Below are 9617 nucleotides of genomic sequence, written 5' to 3' on the forward strand. Positions count from 1 at the left end.
GTTGTTTTCGTTAGAAGAAGGTTAAGAGGTGACTTAATAGAGGCATACAAGATGATCAGAGGATTAGATAGGGTGGATAGTGAGAGCCTTTTTCCTCGGATGGTGTTGGCTAGCACGAGGGGACATAGCTTTAAATTGAGGGGTGAGAGATCTAGGACAGATGTCAGAGGTAGGTTCTTTACTCAGAGAGTAGTAAGGGCGTGGAATGCCCTGCCTGCAGCAGTGGTGGACTCGTCAACGTTGAGAGCGTTCAAGTGGTTATTGGATAAACATATGGATGATATTGGAATAGTGTAGATTAGAGGGGCTTTAGATTGGTACCACTGGTCGGCACAACATCGAGGGCCGAAGGGCCTGTACTGCGCTATTATGTTCTATAGCGCTCTGTATTTCATCCTGTGATTAACTCATTCCAAATAGATGTACTTGGTATGGTGCCATGACAGTGTGTGTGTGAATCAGATGCTGGAATGGGTGCTCATCAGAAAGATGTTTTGTTGAATGTTTAGTGCCCGTGAAGGACATATAAACCCTTTAGGGTGAACACTAATGAGCAAATCAGAAGCTGTCACTGAACAATGATAGAAGATCTTTCACGTAATCAATATCTGAAAAATATCTTAGTCCTGTAATCCATCCTCAACCTAATCACTCCACTCCAACTTTCCCATCTCCAACTGCATTCCTGATCGGTGTATCAAGGGGATGTAGAGCTTTTCACATCTACTCAAGGCCTGATGTTTGCTATTCAGCTTGGCCCTAGATTGTGCACATGCTTCTCCTTTCAAAAATCGCATGGCAATTCTTTCAAGCAGACAGTGTAGCAATCTCTTCAATTCTGAAATAAGGTAAAGGACGTAGGATATTGGGAGAGAGATGTGTGCCTATACGGTACATGATTAATGACGGTACCCTGCGCTTAATGGTGGAGTTGCTGATAGTGCCAGGGATTGTCAGAGGATACAACAGGTTGCAGATAGATTGAAGACTTGGGCACAGAAATGTCAAATGGAGTTTAGTCCGAACAAATGCGAGGTGATGCATTTTGGAGGATCAAATTTAGGTGTGGCAACAGGTAGCCAAGGTGATTAAGAAGGTGTATGGCATGCATGCCTTCATTGGCCAGGGCATTGAGTACAAGAGTTGGCAAATCATGTTGCAGCTATCTAAAACCTTGGTTAGGCCACATTTGGAGTCCTAGTCACCAGTGCCAGAAGGACATGGAGGGCTTTGGAGAGAGTGCAAAGAAGGTTCACCAGGATGTTGCCTGGTCTCAAGGGTGTTGGCTATGAGAAGTTGAATAAACTAGGATTGTTTTCATTGGAAAGACGGAGGCTGAGGGGAGACCTGATAGAGGTCTACAAAATTATAAAAGGCATAGACAGGGTGGATAGTCAGAGGCTTTTTCCCAGGGTGGAAGTCTCAATTACAAGGGGGTACAGGTTCCTGGTGAGAGGGGGAAAGTTTAAGGGAGATGTGCTGGGGAAGTTTTCATGCAGAGAGTGGTGGGTGCCTGGAATGCTACATTTAAACATTAAGAGGCATCTGGATGGGTACATGAATAGGGAGGGAATAGAGGGATACGGACCAAGTAAAGGCAGAAGTTTTTTTTTTGTTCAGTTAAGACATCATGATCGGCACCTGCTTGGAGGGCTGAAGGGCCTGTTCCTGTGCTGTACTTTTCTAAGTTTAAATTAAGTTTAAGTTTATTTATTCGTGTCACAAGTGGGCTTACATTAACACTGCAATGAAGTTACTGTAAAAATCCCCTAGTGGCCACACTCCAGCGCCTGTTCGGGTACACGGAGGGAGAATTTAGCATGGCCAATCAGCACGTCTTTCGTACTGTGGGAGGAAACCGGAGCACCCGGAGGAAACCCACACAGACTCAGGGAGAACGTGCAGCCTCCGTTCAGACTGTAATCCAAGCCAGCAATCGAACCTAGGTCCCTGATGCTCTGAAGCAGCAGTGCTAACCACTGTGCCACGCCTCTTGTTCTATATAAATAATGTGGCTACAAGAGCAGGTCAGAGGCTAGGAATGCTTTGGCGATTAACTCACTACCTCACTCCCCAAAGCCTGTCCACCATCTACAAGGCCCAAGTTAGGAGTGTGATGGAATACTCCCCACTTGCCTGGATGGGTGCAGCTCCAACAACACTCAAGAAGCTTGACATCATCCAGGATGAAGCATCTGGTTTGATTGGCATCCCTTCCACAAACACATGACAATATAGATGGGCTGGTCCGAACCTTGATAAATGGAATTTAACCCGGAAAAATGTGAGATGATGGATTTTGGGAGGACGAACAAGGCAAGCGAATGCAGAATGAACGGCAGGACACTTGGAAGTACAGAGGACCAGAGGGATCCTGGGGTGCATGTCAACAGATCCCTGAAGGCAGCAGGACAGGGAGATAGGATGGTTAAGAAGGCAAATGGGATACTTGCCTTTATTAGCTGAGGCATAGAATATAAGAGCAGGGAGGTTATGATGGAGCTGGATAAAACACTCATTAGGCCACAGCTAGAGTATTGTGTGCAATTCTGGTTGCCACACTATAGGAAGGATGTGATTGCACTGGAGGGGGTGCAGAGAGGATTCACCAGGATGCTGCCTGGGCTGGAGTGTTTCAGCTATGAGGAGAGGCTGTTAGGCTGGGATTGTTTTCTTTAGAGCAGAGAAGGCTGAGGAGCGACCTGATCGAGGTGTACGAAATTATAAGGGACACTGACAGGGTAGATAAGAAGAAACTTTAACCTTTGGTAGAGGGGTCAGTAACCAGTGGTCATAGAGTTTGGGTAAAGGACAGGTTATTTAGAGGGGATTTGGGGAAAAGCTTTTTCACCCAGAGGGTGGTGGGAATATGGAACTCTGCCTGAAATGGTGCTAAAGGCAAGAACCCTAACAACATTTAAGCAGCATTTAGGTGAACACTTGAAAATGCCACAGCATACCAGGCTACGGATCAAGTGCTGGAAAATGGGATTAGAATAGATAGGTAGTTGAGTGCTGGCACAGACATGATGGGCTGAAGGGCCTCTTTCTGTGCTGTAAAATTCTATGACTCTATGATTTACTCCCTCCACAACCAACACGGTCAGTGGCAGCAGTGTGTACCATCTACAAGATGTACAGCAAGAACTCACCAAGCTTCCTTAGACAGCATATTCCAAACCCACAACCACCACCATCTAGAAGGACAAGGGCAGCAGACACATGGGAACATCACCACCAAAACTTCCCATCCAAGCCAAACTCAATGCCAACTTGGAAATATATCGCCGTTTCTTCACTGTTGCTGGGTCAAAATCCTGGAACTCCCTCTCCAAGAGCACTATGGGTGTACCTACACCACACTGACTGCAGCCGTTCAAAGGGGCAGCTCACCACCGCCTTCTGGAGGGTAACTAGTGATGGGCAATAAATGCTGGCCCAGCCAGTGACAGCTACATCAGAAAATGAATAATAAAAACAATTAGCTAATGGGAGCCATGGATTTGAGTTACATAGCAACACACCCGTGTCTGATGTAGGTTAATCAGTCTGGAGGTTTCAGAATACCGAGCATCATCCCACACAGCAGCCCTGGGACCAGCCCCCTCTGGGCATCGTCCCACACAGCAGCCCCACGAACAGCCTCCTCTGGGCATCGTCCCACACAGCAGCCCCGGGAAGAGCCTCCTCTGGACATCATCCCACACAGCAGCCCCGGGAAGAACCTCCTCTGGGCATCGTCCCACACACCAACCCCGGGAAGAGCCTCCTCTGGGCAAAGTGCTTAAAAGTGGAAAGTTGCACAACCGCTGAATTCAGCCTGAAGCCAGCCAGGTCACCAACTTTCATAAGAACATAAGAACTAGGAGCAGGAGCAGGAGTAGGCCATCTGGCCCCTCGAACCTGCTCCGCCATTCAATAAGATCATGGCTGATCTTTTCGTGGACTCAGCTCCACTTACCCGCTCGCTCACCATAACCCTTAATTCCTTTACTGTTCAAAAATTTATCTATCATTGCCTTAAAAACATTCAATGAGGTAGCCTCAACTGCTTCACTGGGCAGGGAATTCCACAGATTCACAACCCTTTGTGTGAAGTTCCTCCTCAACTCAGTCCTAAATCTGCTCCCCCTTATTTTGAGGCCATGCCCCCTAGTTCTAGTTTCACCCGCCAGTGGAAACAACTTCCCTGCTTCTATCATATCTATTCCCTTCATAATCTTATATGTTTCTATAAGATCGCCCCCGATTCTTCTGAATTCCAATGAGTATAGCCCCAGTCTACTCAGACTTTCAAAAGTCATATTCCTTTTTTAAAATTAAAGTTTATTTATTAGTCACAAGTAAGGCTCACATTAACACTGCAATGAAGTGAAATTCCTCTAGTCGCCATAGTCCGGCGCCTGTTCAGGTCAATGCACCCTAACCAGCACGTCTTTCAGACTGTGGGAGGAAACCGGAGCACCCGGAGGAAACCCACGCAGACACGGAGAACGTGCAAACTCCACACAGACAGTGACCCAAGCCGGGAATTGAACCCGGGTCCCTGGAGCTGTGAAGCACCAGTGCGAACCACTGTGCCACCCAATAATTGTACTGGACACTAAATTACTTAACCCATCCTCTGTAATCTATCTGTTTGTGCATGAACTTGGAGTGTGTATGTGAGAGAAAGTTGGAGTGTTTTTCTTGATTTTATTTGGACCAGGATAGGTACAATAAAAATTTTCCACTTTTAAAAATTCAACAAAACCTGATTCTGTCCTTTATGGTGACAACACATGAACAGTTAAACACTGAATTGGCTAGTAAATCAATTAAAATACAGGTACCTGTTGCAGTCAAATGAGGATGGGGTAAAGAAGGAAGCCTTTCGATCCTTGTATGCCACTTCTCTGGTGCAGTGTCACTAATACATCAACAGAGAGCACCATTGAGCCGCGTGGAGAAAACTGCTTAAATTATAAGCAGTCAAACGTCAACGTGGCTTTCAACTGAATTCACTCTGGGTCTTTAGAACATTTACCATGTAGTAACTAAATTTCATTCCACTTCAATAAAGGCAACTTTTTTCATTTATCTTGTCTGAAATTAGCACACTTGGCATGCCTGAAGCAATAACTTGGACTTATGTAGTGTGTTGACAGAGTTACAGGTCCCAAAACTCTTCACAGGATCATCATCAAACATAAAATTAATAAATTGACACAGAGCTACTGAAGGATATATTAGGGCATGTGACCAAAAACTTGGTCAAGAGATCAGGTTTAAAGAATATCTTGAAAGTCCAAGGGAAATTCCCCCCTACAGTCAGGAACGAGAATAATTCATAACCGGGAATAAAGAAATGGTAAGGAATTAAATTTACTGTGCTTCAGTCTTCACAAAGGAAGACATGAATAATGTACCAGAAGTTCTGAGAAACACAAATTGTAGTGAGGAACTGAAGGATATCCGCATTAGTAGAGAAATGGTTTTGGGGAAATTGATAGGATTGAAGGTGGATAAATCTCCATGTCCTGACAATCTTCATCCTAGAGTACTTAAGGAAGTGGCCCTGGAAATAGTGGATCCATTGGTGGTCATTTTCAAAAATTCTTTGGACTGGTTCCTACAGATTGGATGGCAGCTTCAAAAAGGGAGGTAGAGAGAAAACAGGGAACTATAGACCAGTGAGCCTAACGTCAGTACTGGGGAAGTTGCTAGAGTCCATTATCAAGGATTTCATAACTCAGCATTTGGAAAGCAGTGATATAATCAGACAAAGTCAGCATGGATTTTACAAAAGAGAAATTATGCTTGACAAATCTACTGGAATTCTTTGAGGATGTAACTAGTAGTTGACCAGGGAGAACTGGTGGATGTGATTTATTTAGACAAGGTCTCACAGACTACTATGTAGAGTTAAAGCACATGGGGTTGCAGGTAATATCTTGAGATGGATAGAAAGCTGGTTAGCCGACAGGAAGCAAAGAGTTGGCATAAATAGGTCTTTTTCCAATTGGCATGCACTGACTAGTGGGGTACCGTAGAGATCTGTGCTAGGACCCCAACTGTTCACATTATATTTCAATGATTTGGATTAGGAAACTAAATGTATTATTTCCAAATTTGCAGATGATAAAGTTGGATGGGAGGGTGAGCTGTGAGGAGGATGCAGAGATGCTTCAGTTTGACTTGGACAGGCTGAGTGAGTGGGCATTGGCAGTATAACATGGATAAACGTGAGGTTATCCACTTCAGCAGCAAAAACAGGAAGGCAGATTATTATTTGAATGGGTGTAAATTGAGAGAGGTGGATACTCAATCAGATCTTGGTGTCCTCGTGCATCAGTTGCTGAAAGTAAGTGGTAAACCTTTTAGAACTGAGGCGAGGAGAAATGTCTTCACCCAGAGAATGGTGAATGTGTGGAATTCACTACCACTGAAAGTAGTTGAGACCAAAATGTTGTGTGATTTCAAGGAGGAAATAGGTACGGGTTTGGGGGGGGAGCGGTGCGGGGAGATCAGAATATTGAATTTGATGATCAGCTATGATCAAAATGAATGACGAAGCAGGCTCGAAGGGCCGAATGGCCTCCTCCTGCTTCTAGTTTCTATGTACGTTTCTATGCATGTTTCTAAAAGCCTGTGAGAGGTGGGGGTGGTGGAGAGGAGAGTTCCAAAGCTTTGGACCCAGACACTGAAATGTTTTATGAACAATCTGCACAACTTTCCCAGTCTGTTGAGTCATGCTGTTCTCCTGGGCAGTGTAGAGGAATGGGAAATGAAGAACAAATCTGACACAAAACGCAATGCCTTGGAAGTCACAGAATTACAACATTGTGACAGCGCAGGAGGCCATTCGGCCCCTTGTCTCTGCACTGACTTTGCAAATGAGCAATTCATTTCTTCGACTACCTTCTTCCCTATAACCCTGCACGTTCTGCTGGTTTAGAAGTCCCGAAATAGGCAGTGATCAGCAAATGAAAAGTTATCATTGAGACATCAGATTTTATCTTGGACAGAATAGATCCTTAATCTTAAAGAGATTACCTAAAATGATCACTCTCCTTAAAACAGATCCCTTGGAAGATTTTGGATTATGAAAGGGCAGCAGAAAATTACATCATCTCTTTATTATTGGATTAAACTGCCGATTTGTAAGGTCATCAAACTAAATCATTCATTAAAAATGTCTGATACCTGCTTTCTTACAAATGGAGTAAAAGAAATCCTTTTTGTTGCAAGTTTCCAGATCCAGAAGACGACCATTTTCCATTTTAACAGATGGCGAAAACTGAAGTTGAGTCAATAAAGTCAGTTTACAAGTGGGAAAATCACCACGGGCTCATATCCACTTTACAGAATTAAAGGTTTATTAGAAATAAATGTCGCCCAATGTTTTTTTAAAACAAAAGGTCCATCTTTGAAAATCTATATTGCAGACCTACCTCTTTGCAAACGAAAGGGTTGAGAATAACTTAAAATCTTGCTCATATTCCTGAAATACTAATGCTATATCAACTGCCACATTTATATTAGAGTGGAGGGAAATTCCACAGAAATATAACAGCTGAAAAACTGAATGCACAACACAATTCTGCAGTATAAATAGGCCCTACCTGACCTGGGACTGCTTGGTGCTGATTCTGGATTTAGAGGGGGCCAGGGGCAAGTGTTCCAATCCCCAGCACTGACACACACCTTAAAATGAGATAAATGAATGGATAAATCAACAAATTTAAAATCTGAACGTTAACTAACAGTTTTGTTGAGCGATTTGGCAGTTACTCAAGATTGAAGTGATGCACTTTTTAAATGTTCATTTACGGGATGTGGGCTTCACTGGTAGGCCAGTATTTATTGCCCCTCGCTAGTTCCTGCACAGCATCATAGAGTCATAGAGGTTTACAGCATGGAAATAGGCCCTTCGCCCACCTCGTCCATGCCACCCCTTTTTTTAAATCATTAAGCTAATCCCAATTGCCCGCATTTGTCCCATGCCCCTCGATACCCATGTAACTGCCTAAACGCTTTTTAAAAGACAATTGTACCCGCCTCTACTATTACCTCTGGCAGCTTGTTCCAGACACTCACCACCCTCTGCGTGAAAAAATTGCCCCCTCTGGACCCTTTTGCATCTCTCCCCTCTCACCTTAAACCTATGCCCTCTATTTTTAGACTCCCCTAACTTTGGGAAAAGACATTGACTAGCTACCTGATCTATGCCCTTTATTATTTTACAGACCTCTAAGATCACACCTGAGCCTTCTACGCTCCAGGGAAAAAGGTCCCAGTATCCAACCTCTCCTTATAACTCAAACCATCAAGTCCCGGTAGCGTCCTAGTAAATCTTTTCTGCACTCTTTCTAGCATTGTGTAGATAGTACATGCTGCTGCCAGTCTGTCGGTGGTGAAGGAAGTGAGTTCATTGCTGTTTTATTTTTTTGCTTAACCTGAACTAATTCAGCCAACTACCAGGTAAAAAGCTAAATATTAAGCACAGTAGAATTCAGAACAACAAATGATCAGCAAAAAAAATTCCAAAACATTATGGGTTTGTTACAAAATACTCAAGTGCTTAGAGCCAAACATAGTTGGAAGTAACAAAATATTCCGACTGTAAAACTGGTTAGTGCTTTTTCCTCCCCTCATCGCATTGTCTGCTGCTGGATATGGTTTCTCAATAGGCTTGAGCACATTGTGTGTTTGTCTGGATGCCGAGTATCAGGAGGTTAGGGAGTGGGTTAGCTCAGTTGGCTGGGCGGCTGGTTTGTGATGCAGAGCAATGCCTACAGCATGGGTTCAATACCCATGCTGTTGGCATGGGTATTGAACCACAGTTTGCCTCCTGGGCTTGCAGAATCTCACTAGCTGTTCTGTCTGGAGACAATACACATCTCTTTAACCTGTGTTTAATGCTCCCTCCACCCACATTGTCTGTACCTTTAAGACCTGGCTGGCTTTAGGGATTCGCATTCTAATCAGTATTCTGTAACTTGATTTTGTGTCTCTGTGCACTGTTTGAGAGCACATTTCCACTCCATCTGACGAAGGAGCAGCGCTCCGAAAGCTTATGGTATTTGCTACCAAATAAACCTGTTGGACTTTAACCTGGTGTTGTGAGACTTCTTACTGTGTTCATCCCAGTCCAACGCCAGCATCTCCACATCTTCAATACCCATACCAGCTGAGGTTATACATGAAGGCCTGCCTTTTGAACTTTGCCCCTCACCTGAGTTGTGGTGACACTTAGGTTAAATCACCATGAGTCAGCTCTTTCTTAAAGAGGAGAGCAGCCTATGGTCCTCATGGACTATGGTGACATTTATATTTTATCAGCAGGTTCCTGATCATAATACCACAGCAATGCCTGATCCTGTTCTTACCTGATTTTCACCTGTACCTTACAACAAGGAGAATGATTGTTGCTCTCTAGCCCTAGGGCATTATGGCCAATAGTAGCTGCCCAGTTGGTGCTGATCTCTCTGAGGTAGCAGAATGCGTTAGTAATTCCCAACAGAATGTATAAGTTGATGAGATATCTGATTAGCAAACTTCACTTGAAAAAATGAAACTTTCTCAATTCTAGAAAGATACAGAAAACAAACAGTTCGATGCAGGAAGTCAGAATA

The sequence above is a fragment of the Mustelus asterias genome, chromosome 29, assembly GCF_964213995.1.
Source record: "Mustelus asterias chromosome 29, sMusAst1.hap1.1, whole genome shotgun sequence".
NCBI lineage: Eukaryota > Metazoa > Chordata > Chondrichthyes > Carcharhiniformes > Triakidae > Mustelus > Mustelus asterias.